The sequence below is a fragment of the Lissotriton vulgaris genome, chromosome 5 (assembly GCF_964263255.1).
Source record: "Lissotriton vulgaris chromosome 5, aLisVul1.2, whole genome shotgun sequence".
Taxonomy (NCBI): domain Eukaryota; kingdom Metazoa; phylum Chordata; class Amphibia; order Caudata; family Salamandridae; genus Lissotriton; species Lissotriton vulgaris.
Window position 1 is genome coordinate 1,483,699,696 of NC_141693.1, and position 21,284 is coordinate 1,483,720,979.

Sequence of the window (21,284 nt, forward strand, 5' to 3'; positions counted from 1 at the left end):
AACACTTATGGGTACCAAGAATTAAAATAAATACAGTTTAATTTTCACATAAAACCCAATGGAAAGAAAACACACAATAGGGATGTTGCATTTTAAATGTATTGGGCTAGAGATGCTCCTTCCCTTTTCTTCTGATGACCAGAGCAAAATGAAAGATAACTGAGTCTGTTGTAGTGAATGTGTATAAATGTATGCTTCTCAGGGCAGGTAGCACTGCAGTTATATCCATTCTGGATCACTCACAACATAGGCAAAATGAACTGTGAGATCCTGCATCTGGCTACAATTCAGTGTTCATGTATCTTATTTTTTTATCCTCATATCACCATAGCATCTGCAAGTCTCAGGTCATTTTTAGGTCTCGTGCAGCGTGAGACCTCTTGTAAGGGCTTCAGAAAGCTCACCACACGCTTGTGCGGGTGGTCTTGCTTTCCGTGGCTGCCATTGGCTTTTGCATGCTTTTTTTAAAAAAAAAGCCAGCACGCAATTAGGCAAAGGCGGGCGCATGTCCAGCCTTTGCTCCGCCCATTACCTCCTCGTCAGCCCTCCCCGTCCCAGTCCTTACTAATGAGCATAGCTCCTCCCACCAGAAACTCCCAAGCAACTAAAAACCCATCCCTTCCCTCCAGGCCACACCCTAAGGCATATAATCATGTAACCCGCCCATCCACATCCTGTTTGTTTTTTCTGCGGAATTCATTTCCTGGCAACTTCGTCGTGGGGGTACTGGACCGGTGCCTCCTTTCGGGTGAGTGTGAAACGGCCTGCTGGGCGGCCGTTTGTTCCCCTGTTGTACCTGTTTTTGTCATGTACTTTTGAGTCCCTGCTTTAGCGGGACCGTGGGGTTGGGGGGCCTTGACTGCCTGGTGTGGGGTGGTGTCTCCCTGCTGCGGCCTCCCCTCTTCCAGGTATGTTCCCTGCCCTAGCGGGTACACCCGGGGAGGGAGGGGAGGTGTGTTGGGCGCGGCTAGCTTCTCTGCTCGCCAGTGGCGTGGCGGTTTGGCTCTTCCTTGGAGGTGTGTTTGGGGGCTCGGTGCTCGTCTCGGGCCCGTGTTTCCCTTTTTTGTTTTTGTTACCTGGGAGGCCGTACACAATGCTTCTGCAAAGATCACAATGGATGCACACAGGGTTTTGTAAAAAGCGGCCGCGAGAACAGACTCTGCAATATCCCTGCGGGGAAACGCTTTGAACATTTAAATGGGCGGGGCTCTGTCTACCGGGGCTTCGTGTTCTCTGGCCGCGGGTCGCTCCCTGCCCCTTTTTAGGGGGCGTTGCTTTGGTTCATACAGTGGGCCGTGGATTGCAATGCTGTGCCTGTATGCTTCCATTGGAATGTCCGGGAGTTTGTGTTCCCGTATCTGTTTGGAGCAAGTTGCTTTGCAAGTGGAAGCTGCTCTCTCTTTCTGTCCTGTTTTGGGCTGCCTGTTCTTTCTAGGGTGCGTTCCGTTTGACCTTGAAAGGGGGCGCCCTGGTGTTCTGAATATATTGGGCTGCGCCTCGTGACACATGCCTGGGGCCGGTACTTTTGGGGGTCGGGACTCTGTGTGCTGGGGCTGCGTGTCCTTGGTTCCTCCCCTGGCCTCTTTCTCCTGCTGTGGGTCGCTCTCTGCCCCTTTTTGGGGGCATTGCTTTTGTTTAGGGCGGTGACCCATGGTGGTAGCGCGACTTGTCTTCCTGCTGGGGCGGGCTCCCCTCTTCCGGGTTGGTTCCCTGCCCTGGCGAGTTCACCCAGGGTGGGTGGGGAGGTGTGTTGTGCACGGCTGGCTTCTCTGCTCGCCAGTGGCGTGGCGGTCTGGCCTCCTTTCAGGAAAGTGTGTGTCGGTCTGCTTGGCGGCAGTTTTTTATTCCCCTAAATACCTGTTGTTTCGGGTACATTTGAGTTTCTGCTTTGGCGGCACCATGGGGTTTGGGGGAGTCCGGGACTCTCTCTTTCTGTCTTGTTTCGACTGGCCTGCTGTCCTGTGGGGGTGTGGCATTCCTTGATTGGCCCTTGTGGGTCTTGCATTGCTTGGTCTGGGCGCTACTTTCTCTGTTCTGTGCCCCTGTTTGGGATGTGTGGTTTTGGCATGTATGGGCTCTGCTGTCGCGGGTGGTGGTGGTCGCTGGGTCTTCCGCTGCTCCTTCCTTTGGGCTTGGTCTGGTTGCTTCTGCCGCGTGGATCCTGTCTTGGATTGGTTGGGTCCGGGGGGCGAGCCTTCGTGGTTTTCTGCTCCGTGTTCGGGTCGCTTTTTGGTTCCATAGGTCCTGGGTGGGATGACAGTCTGTAGACTTTTTCACCTTTCGCCTGTTATTGGGGCTTATGGGCCTCCCCTTTCCTCGATCTCTGTGTATACTGTGCAGGTGGGGGTGTGGGGGATGTTTGGCGGACATGTCTTTCCCCGGTTTCTGGACGATTGGGGTTTCCTTTACGGTGGTTCGCTGGGGTATCCTGGCTGTGTAGCGAGTGGATCCCGGTGGCTGGTGTGGCAGCTCGGTGCCTGGTGGTGTCCGTGGTTGCGGTTCCTTCTTCTCCTGTGGTCATGCGGGATGGGGGACCTTGAAGCTGGATTTTGCTACCTCTGGTTTTGCGGTCCGGGCTGCGTCTTGCCCTGGCTTTTGGATTTGGTCGCTTCGTGTGACTGTCCGTTTTTTCTGTGCTGGTTTGCTGGTTATGGGTCCATCTGACTCTTTTTCCGTGTTGGGACTGCAGTTGCATTTCTGGGCGGAATTTTTCCTTTGAACCCTTGGTGCGGTGGCGGCAGTGGCTGGGTCCTCTGTGTCTGCTCGCTGGGTTTTGCCTTGGGGGACGGTACTGCTTGGGGGACTCCCATAATGGTGCTTCCCTTCGCGGGCTCTTTCCTGTTTTGGGATCCGTGGGTTTTTGGGCCTGTTTTTGGGCGGCGTTTCGTTCTAGTTTGGTGGCCCTGCCCTTTGGTGGTATGGAATGGGGCCGTGGTGTCCCTTCCTTCCTCTTGTCCCAGGGTCTACGGAGTGCTTCCTCCTCTTCATTTTGTCCCTCATTGTTGGGCTGGGCTACTGGCTATGTTCTGTGCTGCCCCTTTTCCCATTTCTCAGGCGCTGTGTCGGGCTCTTTGCTCGGAGCTCGGTTCTTCGTTTCTGAGGGGGCGGTGTTGTGGGTGCAAGTGTTTCGGCTGGGTCGGGAGGTGTACTCGCTCCTGTTTCTGTTCCGGGGCCCTTCTGGGGTCTACGTCCGGTGCTGGTTATGGCAGCTGCACGCTTGTGTCTCCCTCGTCGGTCCTTCGGGTTCTCCGGGACGCTTTCTTCTTATGCCGGTTCCCGCGGCTTCATTGCCTACTTGGGGGTTCCGGGTGTTCCCTACCTTGTTCGGTAGGTTGATTCTTCCTCTTCTTTCCTTCCGGTTCCGGCCCTTTCACTGGGTGTTTGCTGACTCCTGCGTCGGTTTGGGGTTTCTTTACTTGAAGTCTTCCTTTCTTCTTCACTCAGGTGCTGCTGTTCGTTGGGTGGTTTCGGCTCCTCGGTTGGTGGGGTTTTCCTGACGGTGCCCCGCAGACTACGGTGGTGGTTGGGGGCTCGGTCTTCCTCTACTCCCCGGCGGCTCCATGTTCGGCGGCTGTTTCCTGCTGCTGTTTGGTTTGTTCCTTGGGCCCGTTGGCTCTTGTTCCCCCTGGCGTGTCTTGCACTGGGCCTCTTGAGGGGCTGTCCATTTGGGTCCTGAGAGGGGTTGGTTCTCTGACCTGGGCTCTTGTGCTCTGTGGGGTGTTTTGTGCCTCTGCTGTCGCAGGCTCCCGCTGGACGGTGGGTTCATTTCCTGCCTCTGCTTTCTTAGTGTCCCATGGGGGTTTTGTGCCTGCGGCCTTGCCTGCCTGGATGCACCTGATCTTGTTTGATGGATCTGGGGTTCTGCAGTTTCTGGACTGGTTGGTGCCTGGTTGGGTGGTCGCCTGGGTATGCCAGGTGCTGTTGAGTTCATGTGGTGCTTTCATTTGGACCGGGGTGCTGTTGCTGCTCTTGTGCCTCTGTGGCGCTGGCTCGCTCTGGTCTGGGGTTGAATCCTGAATGCCTGTGCTTTCGGTCTGTCCCATGGTCGGTTCGGTTGGCCTGGCCTCTTTCTGCCTTGGTTCCTCCTGAGGTTCGTGGTGGTCTAGTCGGATGTGTTTGGTCATCCGCCTTTGTTGTGCTGGGGTGGCTTCACTTGGCGGTTCGGCTGTTCAGCCGGGAGGGGGGGGGGGACGTTTTCTTCCTTGTGGCCCCTTGGCCTTTTCGTCTACCGGGGGTTTTTCTTCCCGGGGCGGCTCTCCTGCGTGGGGTGTTTCCCTCCCTGTCCGAGTTATGCCTCTTGCTGTCCTGGTTCAGGGTCCTGTGGTTGGGCCTGTTTTGCTTCTCCGGGGATTGCCTTGGGTTGAGGTTGTTCTCTGGTTTGGTCAGGCGATGTCTGCGGGGTGGTTGCCCTGTCCTTCTGTTGTACGGGGGCCTGCTGTGTGCTTTTCCCCCATTTGCGCTGGTTCCGTGGGTCCTGCTGCGTGTTGGACTGGGTCGGGCCTCGTTTGTCCTGGTGGCTCGGGTTTGGTCTGGGTGGCCTTGGCTCCCTCTATTGTGGTTGGCGGTGGGGCCTTGCTGGTGTTTGCCGGTGGTCCCTTGTTGTTTCCCCTCTGTCTCGGGGTGTCTGGTCCACTTGCGGGTTGGCTGTGGTGTGTCTGGACCTCCTGGCTTTGGGGTGTTCTGGCTGAGTTTTTTTCTCAGTTCGGGGGCCCTTCGCCTCTCCTGTCCTGTGCCTGTCCTGGGGTTTTCTTTCCTGGTTTGCTGTCCGACACTGGGTGTCTCTGCATTGGATTCCGGGGCTTGTCTTGGGTTTCTGGGTGGCTGGCTTCGACTTGGGTCGGGCTGTTTCCTCCCTGCGAGCTCTGTGGGCGGATGGTTGGCCTTTCGGGGTTCGGGCGTTTGGCTGGTGCTCCCCTTGGTGTCCGGGTGGTTGTGGGGTTGTTTCCTCCTGGCGCCGTTCTTTCGTTCCTTTGCTCCTTGTTGGAGTTTCTGGTTCTGCCTGTTTTCTGTCCTGTTCCTCTTACTGGGGTTTGAGTGCTGCTGCTCTGTTTGGTGGTTGTGCGGGCTCTGGAGGTGTGCCGCCTTCCTGCTGTGCCTTTTTTTTATGGGGTGGTGTTCCCTTTTTGTTGCTTTTAGGCTGGCTGGTCGGGTTCTGGGGCCTTCTGTGGCTGCTCTCCATCAGTGGCTGTGTTGGCTGTGCGGCCTGCTGTTGGGCTTGTGGTGTGTTGACGCCTGGGTCGGTTCGAGGTTCCTCGCCTCTGGGGTGGCTGCTCGTTGGGCTTGCTTCAGGGAAGGGGCTCCCTGGCCGTGTTCGGCGTGAATGCGGCTGGGTGTTCTCCTCGTGCTTTTATGTCCTGTGGTCGTTGAGTGATGTGTGGGACTGTGTCTCCTGGGTTTGGTAACGCTGGGTTGCGTTCTGCTCGGGTTGTGTGACTTTCTGCTTGTGCGGCTTGAGTCTGTTTTTCTGCTATGTGAAGCCGATTCTTGCTTTGGTATCTGCTCATTAGTAAGGACTGGGACGGGGTGGGCTGACGAGGAGGTAATGACCGGTTACTCACCGGTAATATTCATTACTCCGAGTCGTAGCCCTCCCCGTCCCAGTCCTGGTTCCCATCCCTCCCTCCCTGTTCGGCTTCTTGTGCTTGGTGGTACAGGATGTGGATGGGCGAGTCACATGATTATATGCCTTAGGGTGTGGCCTGGAGGGAAGGGATGGGTTTTTAGTTGCTTGGGAGTTTCTGGTGGGAGGAGCTATGCTCATTAGTAAGGACTGGGACGGCGAGGGCTACGACTCGGAGTAATGAATATTACCGGTGAGTAACCGGTCATTCCCGTTGGTGTCTAGCACGTGCAGCAGCGCGGCACAGACATCAGGCTCACTCGCCCCCGCTCCTCTGTGGTGCGTGTCACCACTGGACTCATGAGTGCTTGGCAGCCGGGTGGTAGTCTGTGTATTGGCAGGTGACGCTGAAAATCTTTGCTGTTTCTTGTTGGTCTGGGTACAGGTGTGTGTGATATTCTTAATATTGTTATTATTGTTGTTATTATTTTGATGTCGGTGGCGGTAATAATCTTGCGCACTCACATGCGCCGCCTTCTCCCTAGTGAGACAACACGCAGACATTCCGTTTCCTTCTTTCTTCGGCCATTTCCATTTTCTTGTACAACTATCAGTTAAAAAAAAATTATATTCCCTTAAAGGAAGAACATTTTGTTTCTTATTTTTCTTTTCTTTGTCTCTTGTACACATTTTTTTTTATATTTTCATTTTCTTTGTCCCTCACGAGAGGTACCGCAGAGCCAGAGACAGGGGTCTCTGAGACAGTGATCTCGGTCCTCATAGACCGACAGGCCTCAGACACCGTGTCACCAGACCCAAGATAAGGGGCAGACAGGCCGACAGCCTTGCGAAGACCAAAGACAGAGGCCACAGAGACAGGTTGGCCTCAGAGACCGCGTACACAGAACAGAGAAAGAGGGTCAAGAGACACCGACAGGCATCAGAAAGCGTCTCACCAGAACAGAAACAGGGGTGACGAAGCAGACAGGTCTCAGAGACCGTAGCACAAGACCAGAGAAAGGGCCCAAAGAGAGTCTCGCACGCCTCAGAGACTGTCTCACCGGAGCAGAGACAGGACCCACAGAGAATCTCACACGCCTCAGAGACCCTGTCACCAGACCAGAGACAGGGACTAGAGAGACTGACAGGTCCAAGAGACAATGTCACCGGACCAGAGACAGGGGTCATAGAGACCTCCAGCCAAGAGTCCTTGTCGACAGAAGAGACAGGAGCCAGAAAGACTGTGTCAGCAGACCCGAGACAGGAGTCAGAGATACCGACAGTAAAATCGTATACAAGCAGTACGTATATGTATTTTCAAGAGAGGGCAACAAACGTGTTCCTTATTGTGTGATTTTTAACATATGTAAATGTAGACTGCATTTGCATATGTGGGAATAAATGTGAAATGTGTCTCAAACTATGTTTTATGTCTGTATATGGAATTAGCAACAAAGAACACAACAAAACTCCCATATCCACTAAAACTCTACGTTAAATTACATTGTGCACCACATACATGCGATGTAATATTACATATCGCGTTTATTTAAAAATAAAATCAATATATAAGCAACTGTATTAATTGTATGTCAACTTTCGTGACTCGAAATGGTGTTGGTATCACCTCTGCGAACCTGTGAACATGTATTTTGCTCCGTGCCGTCCACCCCTCCAGCCACCTACGAATGCACTGTGAATAATGGTATGTGTGTGTGTACACTTGTGTGCGTACGAATATATATGTGTACATACTTGTGTTTGTATGTATTGTATGCGCCTGTGTGTTTGTGAACGTGTGCCTGTGCTGGTTTCTTCATGTGTTAATGTCTGTCTGCGCATTGTGTGTGTCTGAGTGAGTGTGCCTGTGCGTGTCAGCTCGTCCGTCTCCATATCTCTGCATATGTGTCTACGTGTTGAGTATCAGTGTGAGAGTGTGCATTGTGTGTGTGTCTGCCTTAGGTGTGGGCGGAAAATCCGTTTCGCTCGCGGATTTTGCGGATTTTCGGGAAATTCGCAATCCGCGAGATTCGCGAATCTCCCGCAAAATCCGCAAATCCGCGAGCAGCGGATTTTGCTCGCACTGCTCGCACTGTTCGCGTGAGTTCGCGGCTTCCCAGTACAACTTCGCGCCCCGCGAATAAGTGCAAAATTGCAGAAATACGATCTAATCAAAACTGAAACTACTTACCAGGTTCAAAAGTTCAGGCTCATCATTAGTAGCCATTTCCTGTAGTGCTTGCTGAGGGGCCCCTCCAGAGTTCAGTTGCCAGTTGCAACTATTATGTGACCCTGCTCTGAACCTCAGAATAGTTACACATATGCCACAAAGGTCCTGAATTACAGCTAAGGGAGACAAGCAGGAGCCAGGCTGGCAGTTCAAATCCATTAATCAGCCCCTAATCATTATTGTCAGTTGGGGCAGGGCAGGTGTTGTAACTAATTTTGCAACAATGAAAGCACTTAGCAAGTGCAAAAGTTCACTAATCAGGAAGCACTAAGGAAGCAGGTGCCAGCTAAAAAAATATTCTGTGACACATTAATCAGCCCCAAATTAATTCAGGTCACTTGAGGCAGGGAAGGTGTGCTTGCGTTGCCACAATAATGTACACTGACTGGACAACCAGAGGGTGCTGTGATGAAACAGAGGGTGGCATGGGTGGGCCAGAGGGTGGCATGAGTAGTCAGAGAGTGGCAGTGGTGACAGAGAGTGGCAGTGATGAAGAAGAGTGTCCCAAACAGGCTGGACACGTAGAAACAACAAGTTCGCGAAACTTGCGACCCGACAGGTAAGTTCGCAATTTGCGACATTGTACAAAACCCTCGCGAACTGGCAGAAACCCGCGCAAACACAAAAAAAAAAAAAATCCGCAAATTCGCGAGAATTCGCGGATTTTGCGGATTGCGAGTTCGCAAATCCGCAAAATTCGCGAACGCGAGATTCGCAAAATTCGCTCATGCTTAGTCTGCCTGTGTGTGAATATAAATGCGTGCAGGGGAGGGAGGAAGGGCACACATTGCATATGGGCTGTTGTGACACCGTCGTGCCCTGAGAGGAATGCACTATCCCGGGACACATTCTAGTCATTAAAAGCATATTTAAAGTCCGCGGGGCCTCATTTATGAGAAATGACGCATCGCTGCGTGAAAGCAGCGATGCGTCACTTCTAAGTGCGCACTCCTTGCAACATACCTGATGCGTCATATTTACTGTATGACGCATCATGTCGCAAGGAGTTACAGATACGTCAGTATTTCTGACGTATCTGTAAGCGCAAAAGTGACGCATTGCTGGAGTGTGTCACAAAAGTGACACAACTCCAGCAATGCGTCCTTTCACATGGGGCAAGCCCCATGTGAAAGGGCCTGCGTCAGTCTTACGCCTGTTGTGAGGCAGGCACAAGATTTTGACGCAACGGCGTCCTAGAAGTGACGCAGTGAAATCACATAGATTTCACTGCGTCACTTCTACGAGGCTTTTTGCGGGGGAACGCCCCCCCTGCATACATTATACCTGACGCAGGTATAATGTAGCGCAGGGGTTTACTAAGATGCGTCACTTTGTAAATAGTGCGCAACAGTAGGCATGTTTTACGCCGCCGATGCGTCACAAAAAGTGACGCATCAGCAGCGCAAAACTGACGCAAGGCCTCATAAATGAGGCCCTGCTGTCTGGAAGCGCACCTGGCCGTCGGTGCTGGGGCAGCGGGGCTTGAACATCAACTGCCACCTGAGGCTTGTGCGGGAGAAGGTGGCGGAGGCCAGGAACTGAGGGCGTGGGAGGAGGATTCATACAAACACACCAGAAGGCACTTCCTTCCTTCACTCGGACTTTTCCAGGCGCTGGAAGGAGCCGCGTTGTAACTGCATTAATCTCAGGGGGATTTGGGATGGTATTGGGGAAGTAGAGGGTCGACTCAACCGTTCATCCATAATGTGTTGCAAAGAGTTGAGAAAGAAACACACAGTTCAAGACTGAAAACAACGCAAGAGCTGTTGTGCATTGTTTGTATAAATATTGGATTGGGGATAGAAATGCGGATTGCGATTTTTTATTGCCCATTATAGCCCCCACCCCACCTCGTTTAGGGGGCTGGGATATAATGCGGATTAAAAAGTAAATATGACATCCCACTTTTTTCATACTATTTTAGGGCAAAGGACCATTTTCCCGTGGCTGGAAATATAGCAGGAAATCAAACCCCCAATACGTTATCGAAATATTGGGTGTTTTTTTAAAATAGTGTTTATCACGCCTCTGATCTCCTTAAATAAACTCGCATTTCTCTGGGAATTCTGCAATTTGAATCTTCGATCACGTCACCTTTGGACCTCAATTGAATTATCCACTAAGCATTTGCAATGCAATAGGTCTCGCTTTTGCGAGAGTTTGAGTTATTCAATCAATCAATCAAGGCATTTATAGAGCGTGCTACTTACCCAGAGGGTCTCAAGGCGCTTGGGGGAGGGGGTGGGGTGCCGCTACTGCTCGAACAGCCAGGTCTTGAGCTTCTTCCTGAAGGAGAGGTGGTCTTGGGTCAGGCGGAGGTCGGTAGGGAGGGTGTTCCAGGTCTTGGCGGCCAGGTAGGAGAAGGACCTTCCTCCTGTTGTCGCTCTTCGGATGCGGGGGACGGCGGCGAGGGCGTGGTTGGTCGATCGGAGGTGGCGTTTGGGAGCGTAGAAGTTGAGGCGGTTGTTGAGGTAGCTCGGGCCTTGGTCGTGTAGGGCTTTGTGTGCGTGGGTGAGGAGACGGAAGGTGATTCTCTTGTTGACGGGGAGCCATGCAGGTCTCTCAGGTGTCCGGAGATGTGGCTCCGTCGGGGGATGTCGAGGATGAGTCTGGCTGAGGCGTTCTGGATCCACTGGAGTCTCTTTTGGAGCTTGGCGGTGGTTCCGGCGTAGAGGGCGTTGCCGTAGTCTAGTCGGCTGGTGACGAGGGCCTGGGTGACCGTCTTCCTGGTCTCGGTGGGGATCCACCGGAAGATCTTCCGTAGCATGCGCAGGATGTTGAAACAGGACGCGGAGATGGCGTTGACTTGTCTGGCCATGGAGAGGGAGGAGTCCAGGATGAAGCCCAGGTTGCGTGCGTGGTCTGTCGGTTTGGGTGCGGTGCCCAGGGCGGGGGGCCACCAGGAGTCGTCCCAGGCGGAGGGCGAGGAGCCAAGGATGAGGACTTCCGTCTTGTCTGAGTTCAGTTTCAGGCGGCTGGTCGTCATCCACTCGGCTACGTCTTTCATCCCTTCGTGGAGGTTGGTTCTGGCGGCGGCGGGGTCGTTGGTCAGGGAGAGGATCAGCTGGGTGTCGTCGGCGTAGGAGATGATGTTGAGGTTGTGCTGGCGTGCGATGGCCGCAAGGGGGCTCATGTAGACGTTGAAGAGGTTGGGGATGAGCGAGGAGCCCTGAGGAACGCCGCAGATGACTTCCGTGGCTGCAGATCTGAACGGTGGTAGGCGGACTCTCTGTGTCCTTCCAGCGAGGAAGGAGATGATCCACTCCAGTGCCTTCTCCTGGATTCCGATGTTGCTGAGGCGCTGCACTAGGGTGCGGTGGCAAAGAGTGTCGAACGCCGCGGAGAGGTCTAGGAGGATGAGGGCCGCTGCTTTACCGTTGTCCAGCAGGGCTCGGATGTCATCGGTGGCAGCGATGAGGGCGGTCTCGGTGCTGTGATTGGCTTGGAAGCCAGACTGTGAGGGGTCGAGGGATCCATTCGTCTCGAGGAAGGCGGCCAGCTGCTTGTTGATGGTCTTCTCGATGACTTTGGCTGGGAACGGGAGGAGCGAGATGGGGCGGTAATTCTTGAGTTCGGCGGGGTCCGCTGTTGGTTTCTTTAGTAGAGCGCTGAGTTCGGCGTGCTTCCAGCTCTCAGGGAAGGTGGCGGTGTCGAAGGAGGTGTTGATGATGTCCCGCAGGTGGGGTGCGATGACAGCGTCGGCCTTGTTGAAGACGTGGTGGGGGCAGGGGTCGGTTGGAGATCCGGAGTGGATAGAGTTCATTGTGCAGATGGTGTCTTCTGTGTTGATCTGGGTCCAGGCGCTGAGGGTGGCGGTGGGGGGCGTTGGTGCGGTCGTGGGGAGCGTTGTTTGTGGGCTGAAGCTGTTGTGTATGTCGACGATCTTGTTGTGGAAGTAGGAGGCGAGGGAGTTGCAGAGGTCTTGCGACGGGGTGATGTCGTTGTTTCCGGCGTTGGGGTTGGAGAGCTCTTTCACGATGTTGAAGAGTTCCTTGCAGTTGTGTGCGTTGTTGTCCAGCCGGTCCTTGAATGCTGTTTTCTTGGTGGCGCGGATCAGTTGATGGTGCTTCCGGGTGGCGAGCTTGAGGGTGGTCATGTTGTCCGGTGTTGGCTCCCTTCTCCAGGCTTTCTCGAGGGCTCGGCAGTTCTTCTTGGAGCTCTTGAGTTCGTCGGTAAACCATGGGGCCTTCTTGCTGCCGGGTCTGCTAGGCGGGGTCCTCAGTGGGGCGAGGTCGTCTGCGCAGTTGCTGATCCACTTCGTGAGGTTGTCGGCGGCCTGGCTGGGGTTCGCTGAGCTGGCGGGGGGGTGCTGGCTCAGGGAAGCGGCAAGCTGGTCTGCTGTGATCTTGTTCCAGTTTCTTCGAGCAACCTGTTGCTGGTGGTGGTGGATGGTGGATCTTCTGAAGGTGAAGTGGACGCAGCTGTGGTCCGTCCAGTGGAGTGCGGTGGCGTGGCTGAAGATGATGTCCTTGCTGGATGAGAAGACAGCGTCGAGTGTGTGTGTCCGGCGAGGTGGGTGGGGGTAGTCACTAGCTGCTTGAGTCCGAGATTGGCGAGGTTGTCAAGCAGGGTGGTGGTGTTGCGGTCGTTGTTGTTCTCCAGGTGGAAGTTGATGTCCCCCAAGAGGATGTAGTCAGCGGAGGGGAGGGCGTGCGGGCAGATGAAGTTGGCGATGTCTTCGCTGAATTGTGTGCGTGGTCCCGGGGGTCGGTAGATGAGGGTGCCTCTGAGGGTGGTTTTGGGGTCCGTGTGGATCTGGAAGTGCAGGTGTTCAGCGGTTTTCAGGGTGTCGTCGGTGTTGGTCGTGATGCGGATGGTGTCCCTGTAGATGGTGGCGATGCCTCCTCCAGTCTGGTTGCCGCGGTCTCTTTGGGTGATCTTGTAGCCCTCTGGGATGGCGATGGCGATGTCGGGCGCTGAGGAGTCGTTCATCCAGGTTTCCGTGAGGAAGGCGACGTCAGGAGCCTTGGTGTCGAGGAGGTTCCAGAGTTCGATGGTGTGTCTGTGGACGGAGCGGGTGTTGAGTAGGATGCACTTGAGGTGGTTGCTGCTGGTGTTCGGCATTGTAAATGACAACGCCTTTTATTTATGTGTTTTGAAAACTTGCAAATGGTGTGTAAATACGCACTCTGTACTTATAGAAGCAAGACTGGCAGTAAAAGAGGCGCAGGTACTGCCAGCCTCTCTTCTCGTAAGCAAGAACTATAAGCACCACTTGCACGTTTTCAAAACACATAATTAATAGCATTGTCATTTACAATGCCAATAGCTCAAACTCTCACAAATGCGAGACCTATTGCATTGCAAATGCTTGTTACACTTGCTATCCACCTCATGGTCTGTTGCATTCATTTTAGGCCCCACCGCGCTGACCCAGCCAACATGCCTGTCACCTAGAGTGTTGCCTTGGTGTAATCATAGGACCCCCTGTTCTATTGCTTCTTCTCACAAGATTACACTCCACCAAATGAAGTCAGCCCATACCTTGATTGCTCTTCAAGGCTTGCCCTCTATGTCCAGGCTACAAGTCTAATTTGCCACTTTGAGCCAGTCTTTAGCTTATGGGGCAGATGGATCAGTCCAGCTTTTACAGATCTCCCTCCTGGCTAAAAGCACCAGGTAGAACAAGATGCCTCCCTGCTCAGAAGGCTACGTGAGGTCATATCCACCCCCACTAGAACTAGTGTTCTTGCATCAATAAGAAGACACACAAAAGGAAAGCCTCTGCTTAGAAACCATGGAAATTTCAGCCCAACCCTTCACGCTTACAATCTACCAAACCTGCAGTGCTCAGGTAAAAGAACTAATTAGCAGATCCTCCCTAACAAGGCTCAAGTTGAATTTCTTAGGGGGCCATGGCTCCATTGTTCCTTGCATCAGTGTCTGATATCCACCCTCTAGGCATAGCAATGGAAGTAATGATCTTCCACTGTCTGGGGAGGCTACCCCCCCCCATTCCCTGTCACTCCAGTGGGTTTTAACACATGCCCTAAGTTTCAGTTCACTGTTCTTTAAAATTCCCAGTTGTTTCTTAAAGGAGAGAATCTGTCTTTTTTAACACTGTGAAGGTGTTTGAAAAGCAAAGAAAATACATTTGTATCGCATTCGAAAAGAGTTCTAATAGCAGCCAGGACTTGCAATTAAGCATGGGCGAATTTTGCGGATTTCGCGTTCGCGAATTTTGCGGATTTGCGGATTCGCAATCTGCAAAATCCGCGAATTCCCGCGAATTTGCGGATTTTTTTTTTTTTTTGTGTTCGCCCGTGTTTCTGCCAGTTCGCGAGGGTTTTGTACACTTTCGCAAATTGCGAACTTACCTGTCGGGTCGCAAGTTTCGCGAACTTGTTGTTTCTACGTGTCCAGCCTGTTTGGGACACTCTTCTTCATCACTGCCACTCTCTGTCACCACTGCCACTCTCTGACTACTCATGCCACCCTCTGGCCCACCCATGCCACCCTCTGTTTCATCACCACACCCTCTGGTTGTCCAGTGTACATTATTTTCGGCAAAGCAAAGCACACCTTCCCTGCCTCAAGTGACCTGAATTAATTTGGGGCTGATTAATGTGTCACAGAATATTTTTTTAGCTGGCACCTGCTTCCTTAGTGCGCCCTGATTAGTGATCTTTTGCACTTGCTAAGTGCTTTCATTGTTGCAAAATTAGTTACAACACCTGCCCTGCCCCAACTGACAATAATGAATTAGGGGCTGATTAATGGATTTTAACTTCCAGCCTGGCTCCTGCTTGTCTCCCTTAGCTGTAATTCAGGACCTTTGTGGCATATGTGTAACTATTCTGAGGTTCAGAGCAGGGTCACATAATAGTTTCAACTGGCAACTGAACTCTGGAGGGGCCCCTCAGGAAGCACTACAGGAAATGGCTACTAATGATGAGCCTGAACTTTTGAACCTGGTAAGTAGTTACTTTCAGTTTTGCTAAGATCGTATTTCTGCAATTTTGCACTTATTCGCGGGGCGCGAACTCACGCGAACTCACGCGAACAGTGCGAGCAGTGCGAGCAAAATCCGCTGCTCGCGGATTTGCGGATTTTGCGGGAGATTCGCAAATCTCGCGGATTGCGGATTTCCCGAAAATCCGCAAAATCCGCGAGCGGAACGGATTTTCCGCCCATGCCTACTTGCAATACTACTGCCCGTGCTCTGACTCCTGAATGAGGCCCTTCTATGCACAAAACGAAATTGTAAACCTCTTGTTGTCTTCAATACACAGTCTGCATGCTTTAAACTCACATTCGAAAATGTGCATGTTTTAAAAAACAATACTTCGAGACACTGGGGAATATTTACAAGCTCCTATTGACATGGGTATGTCACTTTTTAAGGTGTTCCTGTGGCGATAGGGGCTCTGCCTTAATTACAAGGCCATAAGGCCCCCTTTCACGCTATGCTTAGCGTGAAAGGGGGGGCAATGGGTGTTGCTGTGGGCGTTCCACCGCAACACCCATTAATTCTGACTCTGACCCTATTTACAAGGGCTGTGCAAATAGGAGACAGCGCCAGCCACGGCCCGTGGAGGGAGTTTCGGTGGTGCGGAGAGGCGGGGCGGGGGGTGCTAAAAACCGGAGTATGGATAATTGAAGGTAAGTAAACAATTTAATTAATAAAACGAATTTCGTAGCGCGCCCTGCATCAAATTTCGTGGCTCACCCTGCATCACATTGTGATGCAGGGCGCTACGAAATTCGTTTTATTAATTAAATTGTTTACTTACCTTCAATTATCCATACTCCGGTTTTTAGCACCCCCCACCCTGCCCCTCCCCCGCCCCGCATTTCCGCCCCACCGAAACTCCCTCCACGGGCCGTAGCTGGACAGTGCCAGAATAAAGACCAGGGAAAACCTGGTCTTACCCTGGCACAACAAGGAGAATGTTTGTTTATCCTCACTTTTGCTGTTTTCATGTGTGCTGCATTGTGCAGAACACATGAAAACAGCAAAAGGCCAATGATTGTTTATGTACAGGAAGGTCCCCCTTCCTGGACATAAACCACCATTTAAAAAATGCTGTTTTGCAACTTCTATGTGTGCTGCATTAAGTCACACGCAAATTCCCTTCAAAACAAAGTAGCTTGAATTTGATGCTATGAAAGGGTCAGCATCACTTTAATCCTTCCCAAAGCATCTCCAATTACTTCTCCTTGAAGCAAACAATGACTTTAAGGTTTCACTTGCGGTTCTTTATCACAAACCTACCCCAGAATCAAAGTAATAAACATGGGTTTGCAAAATGCCGTAAACTGATATAAATGTTGACAAACAGAATGAAGGCGGCCTGAGATGAAACTTTTGGCAAAAAAACTCATGCATAACATGTTTTCGCTGAGTTTGTTCAAATATTATCTGTACCAACCTGAGCTGCTCTTTGCACTTTGCTACGAGGCATACCTCCCGCCACCTCCTGTACTCCTCGGTCAGGGACTTAGGGTGCAATTGCAGCATAATCACAAGACTTGCCAGCCATGCAGGTCTCAGTTTCAGGAGTGCAACCCCCTTATTTATTCAATTTAATGATGCATAAGTACATTTACAGCATACTTCTTCAGACTTGTTGTTATGGATACTTGGACCTAAATGACTCTGTCCTTGGTCGTGTGCGCCTCCAGATTCTTAGGAATTGTTGATGTCTACCTCACCCTTTTCACTATCTCAGTTGGATTTAAACATTAAGGGGCATATTCTCAAAGAGTTAACGCCGAGTTAACAGCACTTTATCGCTGCCAAAGTCATGATAAAGTTATAACTCCATTCACAAGCTGCTGCTAACAGCCCATAGCACCAGTTTACCAACGATAGCAGCCACAAAAAACATTGCCACAGACGACCCCGACAACTATCGCTAATGAGATGCAGAGTAGGCGTTCTCGTGCCAAAAGCTGTGACAACACCACTCCGCAACATTCCCAACGACCAGCCAGATCAGCGTTAGCAGCAGAAAACAAACACCTGCTCTGACCTGGTGCAACGGCGGACGGCAGCCTGCACATCAAAAAGGAGGCCAGCCCAGAGCCACACCTGAAGGGCAACAGATGCCATGGAGCCACTGAACATGCGGGCTGGACATCCAAGAGGGCCACAACACCCACCGCCACCACCTCCAGGACCCCTCCAACCCCCCTGTACCCCACCACACCCCTCGGACCAACACTGAGACAGCGCAGACAAAGACAGGGACCCTCAGAAAATGCACCAACCTCACAGACCCAACACCAGAGAATGTCATTGCCGACCACATGCTCAAAGGGACAACCCTCCTCTGCATCCTGGCCACCATTGCCCACAGGCTGATGGTATCAACACAGCGGACAACCAACATCCCACCTCAAACAAAGCTGCTGGCCGTGCTGCATGTGTTGGCCTCTGGTACCCTCCAACTAACATCTGCCTGAGACACAGGAGTCACACATCCAGGCCAATCCAAGTCCCTCACAACGGTCATGGATGACACCATCAGATTTGTATCCCACTATCTCTACTTCCCAGACACTACGCAGGAACAGCCGGAGACAAAGCAAGGCACGTACGTCATTGCTGGCTTCCTGCACGTGTCAGGAGGCAATTGACTGCACACGTGTCCTACTAGTGGCGCCTGGCAACACTGCGCACAATAAGCGCAACAGAAAGCGCACGTATCCCACCAATGTGCAGGCAATAGTGGACCACCGGGAAATCGCCGCCAACGCCGCCGCAAACCACCCAGGCAGTGTGCATTATCCCTACACCTTCCGACAACCCATCATCAACGTGCGCCACCAGGATGGCACCTACGGATATGCACTGTTCGTTGGCCAATACCAAATGCACACACTACTAGTGGTGGGCGGAAGTCACGTAAGGGACTTTCGCGGAGAGGCACGGAGATTGAACCAATCTCCGTGCCTCTCCGCATATTTCCGTTTCACGACGCCTGCCCTACGCCCGCGCGCCGCCCGCCGCCCGCCTTCCGCACGCCGTATTAAATGATATTTAAAAGCCTAAAATTAAGTTTGGCCGGCAGCAATGGCGGCAGCGTTTTAGGCTTGCTCCGGCCAGCCCCGTAATTATCCTGACATCTATCCTCACCTGAGCTTGCTTTTTGGACTTACTGCTCTCCGGAACCTCATCGCTGGTCGAGGGTGACCCCCGGTTGTCTGTTGGGGCTGCTAGTGCGCCGCAAGGCGATCTGCGGCGGAGGCGGGGCCTGGTGCTCGCCTGGGAGGTTGAAGCTGGGACCTGTGGTGTTGCGTCCTGCCGGGGAAGTGAACATCGCGCCGGCTGCGGAGTGCTGGGCCCCGTGGACCGCAGAGCTCTGCGCCCCCCCACCCCAGTCCCGGTCCACAGGAACGTGAGGCGGCTGGCGGTCTCGCCGGGCCTCCGGCGGTGTACCGGACTGCCTGCGCCGGCCGGGTGGAGTTGGGGAGGCGGCCTGCCCTTTGAAGGACGGCGGCCATTTTGACGAGTTGGCCCGCCGATGTGAGCAGTGTGGCTGACTCTGGCCTGGTGGGGACTCTGGTCTCGCGGGCATAGAGTGGAGGATTGCGGCAGTTCGGTGGGGACGGCGCTGTATTGCTCCCGTCTGCCCGCCCCCCCCGTGGACCCTGGAGTGCCTCGCCGGACTGCATGTGCCGCCTTTGGGGGATCCTATGTGGCGTGTGGTGGCGGCTGGCTGGTGCTTCGTGGCCGCAGACTCCTGGTGCTGATCCGGCCAGCAGTGGTGAGTTGGTCGCAGAGGGGCTAGGGGGTTGAGACCCGCTCGATTTCCCCCCCCCTCTTCCATATATTCTGCCTGGTGGTGTGGTGGTGGCCCTCGGGGTGCTCTGCAGCCTCGTCGGGCCGTGGTGCTTGGGGGTGTGCTGGCCGCAGTGCTTTGGAGGGGCTATTTGTGAGCGACGGGGACCCCTGAGGGTGTGCATCAGTGGTCGGTTCGGGCCACAGCGCACAGACGGTGGTGGGGTCCCCTGTCTGGCGTTGTGACCAGGCCCGAGGCCTTCCAGATTGGCCCCTCGGATCTCCGGTGGGCAGGCATTAAAGGGTGTCGCTGTGAGGAGCTCCGTCCCACGCATTTCGTCTACAGGCAACATGACGCGGGGTGCAGCAGGTGGCGGACATACTAAGCATGGGACCGTTGATAAGTTTACAGAAGCGGGCCATGCGGGGGGAGGTGGAGGGCCGCACAACGCGGGGCCCAATAATGCTGCGTTAATGGCGACCATTACGCAATCAAGGGACATGCTTGACGCCAAGATTGGGGCCGTTGGGTCTGATGTTATGTTGCTCCGCCAAGATCTGCGGAATGCGGTTGAAAGAATCACCGGCACGGAGACTCGTGTCTCCGAAGTTGAGGACGACGTGTCTGTGCTCAAGAAAAAGGTTGCCGCCATGGAAAAGACTCAGAAGGGCCTCGCCATGCTGGTTGAAGATGCGGAAAGGGCGTGCACGACGGAATAACCTCAGTTTTGTTGGTTTTCCGGAGTAATGTGAGGGCAACAACGCAGAGTGCTTTCTGGCTCAGTGGTTGGAGGGCTGGCTACCCTCGGATACTCTATCCCGCTGCTTCTTTGTGGAACGGGCTCATCGGCCCTCATGCAGAAACCCCCTACCGGGGCGCGCCCACGCCCATTCATTGCGAAATTTTTGAACTATGCTGATCGCGACGCCATCCTGCGACATGCTCGGTCAAGGGCCCCCCTCACATACAACAATGCCACCATACTGATCTTCCCGGACTACACGCGGCTGGTGCAGTTGCAACGCCAGTCCTTCCTTGCAGCTAAGGCCCGTCTCCGGGGCCTTAACATCCAGTATGCTCTGCTATACCCGTCACGATTGCGGGTCATCTACCAGTCCCGCACGCTGTTCTTCGATTCCCCCGAGGAGGTCTTCCAGTGGACCGACGAGACTGTGAAGCTTCGCGTCACCACGGCTCCAGGTGGTGAATCGGATTCCTCTACCGGTGGGGGGGGCCATGGGGGCCTGCGAAGTCAGCGGGGCCGCCGCAAGGGTTCGACGTCTGCCCGTGGCTCGCGCTCTGGCTCCACATCCCGACAGGGGGATCTGCCTCGGGAGCAGCAGCACCAGGACGTTCCCTGATGTGCGTGACTCCCATCCTGAACTGTGTGCACTGCCATAATAAACGCTCAGGTGCTTAGGTACTCGGGGCTGGAGCCTGCCCCAGTTGGTTTGGGTGGGAGTGAGAACCTTGTTGATGGGTTGTTGCTCGGGGATCCATTGGGAGGAGTGTTCCCAGTTGGGATTGGCCTGGGCTCCAACTGCGACAGGTGCTTCCATGTTTGGGAGGTGCAGGGTGGGGGGTGGAGGGGGGGTTGCTATTCTGGGTTAGAGTTGGGGGGACTGTTTGCGCATGATATGCTGCTCTGTGTTTGCGATGCTGTTGATGTGCTGATGTGCTGAGTCATCACGACACGTGTTCTCTAAGTCCATACTTGACCCTATGTCTGCTGCGGGGGACAGTAGGCCGATAAGCTCCGGATCTTTGCGTGTTGTGAGCTGGAATGTGAGGGGGGTATTGGACAAGGTGAAGAGGGGTGCGGTCTTCCGATATGCTAAGAGGGCGGGGGTGGATGTCTTGTTCTTGCAGGAAACACATATGCTAGGCACTAAGGTCCCATGTCTCCAGCGATTTGGGTACACACAGGTGTTCCACTCAGGCTTTGTGAGGGGGTCTAGGGGGGTTGCTATACTTATGCATCGTAGGATCTCCTATGTGCATGATACACTCTGGACTGACCCGCAGGGTCGATATGTCTTTGTGCAGGGCAGGGTAGGGTGGGACAGGGTGACCCTGGGTAGCGTATATGCCCCGCCCCCTCTGCAGTGGCCTCTGGTAGAGAGACTCACGGCCCTTTGGGATGCCATACCAGATGCCCTGTCTATAGTTGGGGGAGATTGGAATGATGTTATGGACCTGAGTAGTGATAGGTGGCGAGTGGGAGCGGTTGCCGGGGGAGGTGGGCGTGGGGGCACCACCACCACCAAACTCCATGCTCTGGTGACTGGTCTGGACTGGATTAATGCCTGAAGGTATCGCCATGGTTCACGTAGGGACTACTCATATTTTTCAGCAGTCCATGAATCCTTTTCTCGCTTGGATTACATCTTTGTACCGAGGGGGTTGGCCCATAGGAACGACTCGGCGGATATTTTACCGAGAGCCTTGTCCGATCATTCCCCGGTAGCCCTTACATTCCTTATGGGCCCAGCCAGGCAGCCGTTTATGGCGTATGTCTGCCTGGCACTTGACGCAGGATGCTTACAGGAGCACATGGCCAAAGAAATAGATCACTACCTGCGGTCCAATGTTTGTTCTGTTACCTCCCCTACCCCTCTCTGGGAAGCCCTAAAACCCACTTTGCGGGGTGTAGATATTTCCTTGTGCGCAGCAGCCCATACGGAGCGAAAGAGAGTCTTAGTGTGGCGCGAGGCTGCTCTTGAAGACTTAGAGCGTAGGAGTCGGGGGTGGATGCAGGTCCCATCAT